The sequence below is a fragment of the Nematolebias whitei genome, chromosome 22, assembly GCF_014905685.2.
Source record: "Nematolebias whitei isolate Nwh7 chromosome 22, NemWhi1, whole genome shotgun sequence".
In the NCBI taxonomy this organism is placed as follows: Eukaryota; Metazoa; Chordata; class Actinopteri; order Cyprinodontiformes; family Rivulidae; genus Nematolebias; species Nematolebias whitei.
The window spans coordinates 27,218,085-27,222,441 of NC_056519.1; positions in this window are offsets into that span (position 1 = coordinate 27,218,085).

The window sequence follows — 4,357 nt, forward strand, 5'->3', positions numbered from 1 at the left end:
CCTGGAGATGAGTGTAGACCGCAGAGTCCTGGCCTGATGAAGTTGATCTTCTGTGCTGGGCCATCCTTTTGGCCAGTGGCTGTTTTGTTTCCCCGATGTAAGACTGATCACAGCCCTCCTGACACTGAACAGCATACACAACATTGCTCTGTTTGTGCCGGGGGACTGGATCTTTGGGATGAACCAGTCTTTGCCGTAATGTATTTTGGGGTTTAAAAGCCACCGGGACGTTATGTTTAGAAAATAAACGTCTCAGTTTCTCTGATACTTCCTCAACATTTGGAATGACCACTGGTCTGGGTCTGGGTTCCTCCTTTTCACCTGTTGGCTGACTGGAGTCCTGTTTGGGTTTCTTCTTTGCTTTTAGGAAGGCCCAGTTAGGATATCCACATTGCTCTAGAGCCTGTCTTGTGTGGGATTTCTCCTTCTGCCTGGCTCCTGAGCTAGTTGGGACACTGTCTGCTCTGTGATACAGAGTCCTAATGACTCCGAACTTGTGCTCCAAAGGGTGATGGGAGTCAAACTGCAAATACTGGTTTGTGTGGGTGGGTTTGTGGTACACCTCAGTTTGCAAATGTCCTCTATCAGAGACTGAGACCTCACAGTCCAAGAAAGCCAACTTGCCATTTTTTTCATCTTCTTGTGTGAACTTGATGTATTTATCCACAGAGTTGATGTGGTCAGTAAAATGTTGAACTTCCTGAGATTTAATTTTAACCCAGGTGTCGTCAACATACCTGAACCAATGACTTGGTGGTGTCCCTGAAAAGGACGTCAAGGCTCTCTTTTCTACCTCCTCCATGTACAGGTTGGCAACAATAGGAGAAACTGGAGACCCCATAGCACACCCATGTTTCTGCCTTGGTGGAGGCCTACGGGTTCAATTGTCCCCCTCTTACAATGCTGTGATTGCTAGTATCACTCAGCCCTCTGTGAATAGTACACAGCCATCAGTGTGCTAATGATCCATTGTTAGGCTGATGGTCCTTCTTGAGCATGTGATTAGCTGGTTTTGGTTGTCAGCAGCAAAACTGGTTGATCCACTCTGAGAAGGTGCTATTTAAGAGACTGAGCTGAATACAGCACCTCAGACTGAGGAAGTCTTTCGGATGAAAGACGAAACGTTTCTACATTTTTTGTTGTTTTGCTTTGTTTTGGGTTTTTTTGAATGTCCAGAGGACCAGATTTAACTTTTTTAGATTTTTATACCTGGATTATTGAGCATGCATCAGGATATAATGACAAAGTTTTTTTTTTAATGTAGCGTGTGTGATTGGACTCAGAGCTCGGCCAGGTTCCTCAGCCTGAGTGCACTGCAACCAATGATACAAATTTTCTCCTTTTCCTTTCAGGCGGACTGCGTGGGATGTTCTTTCCACTACCTGATGAGGCCCAGTGAATCTGGGCTTTGTCCACTTTCTTTTGATGACTTTCAGCCACACCCAGGTGGCTTCTGGGGCGGAGGAGGAAGAGTCTCCTTCTAGCGGTTTTCCTTGGATCAGGGTGAGCTCCTTTCAAACAGTCTGTAATTGATGGAAATAATCTTTGTGTGTTAGCTGTTCCAGGTCACCTGTGAGATCCAGTGGTCTGCATTGGGGCCCAGGGAAGCACTGTCCGGTGGTCAGTTCGTACGGGGTGTACCCAGTGCTGGAGTTTACTGAGCACCTGATTGACATTAAAGCAAGAGGCAATGCATCAACCTAGGACAATTTACTTTGTGCACAAATTTTAGCCAATTTGTTCTTCACGTTCTAGTTCATTCTTTCCACTTTTTCCTTTGACTGGGGGTGATAAATGCTCCCAAACCTGTGTTGAAGGCCCAACATGGCCTCTACTCTCTGTAAGTCTTGATTCTTGAAGTGCGTTCCATTGTCAGTGCAAATTTTTTGGGAAACCCATGTCGGGGAATATAATGGTTAATTAGACATTTTACAACAGTTTTACTGTCTACTCGGGCTGCTGGCCACGCCTCTGGCCAGCCAGTGTAGGCATCCACACATACTAATAGATACTTTTTCCCTTTTACTGTGTTTACCATGTCTGTGTAGTCCAGTACAATCTCTTTCCCTGGACAGGTGATTAAAGGGAATTTACCTTGGGGTGGTGTCAGTGTCTTTTTTTGGGTTGTATCGTCAACAGATGTCACAAGTCTTAACAAAAGGCCTTACCATGTCTGTCATGAACGGGTGCCACCATTCTTTCAGGTTTTCTGTCATCTGTCGGATGCCCACCTGTCCTAGACCATGGGCTTCTTGAAACAGTTCCTGTTTTCAACCTAGAGGGAAGACGAGTCCAGTCCTTGCCAGCACCCTTCTTTTTCTGTTGCCCCCCTAAGTCTCCACATGTTCTTTTCTTCAGGGGCTGCCCCCTTTTGAAGTTCAATAATCTGTTTTAAGTTCATTCTGTCTTTCAATTCTTCCTCTGTCGTGACTGTCATCATTAGAGGAGAATATCCTGTTGTCGTTTTTGCTGCTTGATCTGCTGCTTGGTTCCCTCGTGCTACCTGAGTGTTGCTGTTATCATGGCCTCTGCACTTTATGACTACTACCTTTAATGGCAGTAACAGAGCTTCTGCCAGTTCTTTCATATCTGCCTCACGTTTTATAGTTTTTCCTCCTGTTGTCAAAAATCCTGCCCGTAGCTGCTGACATAGTTCTACATGTATTGCTCCTCCAGTGTATGCAGAGTCCGTGTAGATGTTAACTTCCTGTCCTTCCATCATTTTCAGTGTTTCTATCACTGCTCGTACTTCTGCTCTTTGTGCAGATAATGCTTGATCTAATGTTTCTGCTTTTAGCACCGTATATCCTGTGTCTGTTTTCTCTACTATTGCATATCCTGCTCTCAAATCTTCCGTTTCAGGTCTGTAACAACAGCCGTCCATAAAGATTTGTCTTACCTGCTCTCCCTTAAGGGTGGTGGCTTGCAGGTCTGGTCTTATTTTTTTCCAGTGTGTCACAAGCTCTTCACACTGGTGCGGTTCTCCTTCAGAGATGCAGTCCACCATGTTTATTCCTTCATGTGTGAAGGTGATGTTGGGGGGCTTCTAGTACTTTAGATAACCTGTGTTGTTTTAAAGAGGTCATAGTAAAGCATTGTGAATTTACATATGTCACTACACTGTGTGTGGTCACACCTGTAAGGCATGTCCCATGACAATATGTGCTGTTTTCTGAATTAATTTTGCAATCCCTGCTGCGTGTTGTGCGCAAGGGGGATGCTGTTTTTCCATATTATCCATCATTGTCGATAAGTACTGTACCTTTCTTTCACCCCCTTTTTTCTGAAACAAAACCCCAGTTATGGCTAGTTTTGTTACAGAAACATCTAAAAAGAAGGGTAGGTTGTAATCAGGTAATGTCAGTTCTGCTGAAGATGACGTGTTGTTTGAGTTGTTCCTGTAAAGTGCCCTGAGACAACTTTGTGATTTGGCACTATATAAATAAACTGACTTGAATTTAATTGAGTTGTATGAAAGCTTCTTCAGTTTCCTGTGTCCATATCAAAATGTTGTTCAAGTTTTTCATGCCTTGTTCTTTGACCAAATCCCTCAGGGGTTGTGTAAAATCTGTGTATTCAGGAATATACCCTCTGCTGTACCCTGTAAGGCCCAAAAAGGAAAGCATGTCTTTTACACGTGTCGGTTTGGGGTGTGTCAAGATACTCTGTTTATGAGTTTTGGACATGCTAGTGGTGTCAGGATTTTCGAGGCAGATCAGAAGAACCCAGTTGCGCAGGCAGGACTCAAGAGGCAGATGTATAAAATAAAATACTTTTAATAATAATAATAAATCAATAGGCTGACATGGCAGCAAAACTTACATGGACTCAAGAACAGGATCACACAGGCAGGACAGGACAGGCAATACCCAACGACGAACCGACAATGACAGAACTGACAGACAGACTTTAAATACACACAACCAGGACAAGACACAGGTGACGATAATTAGACAATCAATACAGACACAAGGGAGAACAGACAGGGGGAAGGCCCACTAGATGGTGCCATCCCTACAGTACTCCCCCCTCAAGGACGACCCCTGGCGTCCCCAAGAAACCCCCTCCCAAAAGACTAGGGCGGGCGGAGGGAGGAACTGCAAGGGTGGTGGGCCCGAACAAAGACACACAAGGACCAAACAAAAACAGGACAAGGCCCAGGAACTAAACCAAGTAGGGAAACATAAAATGTCCAGATGGCCGGGAGACCAGCCACTGGCTCAGAGCAGGTCAGGGGGGCGGCCAGGAGGCCGTCCAACACGGGACCATCGTTCAGGGGGGCGGCCGGGAGGCCGTCCAACACGTAGGACCTTGGAGGCCGCAGCTGGCGGCGTAGACGACTTGGAGGCCGCAGCTG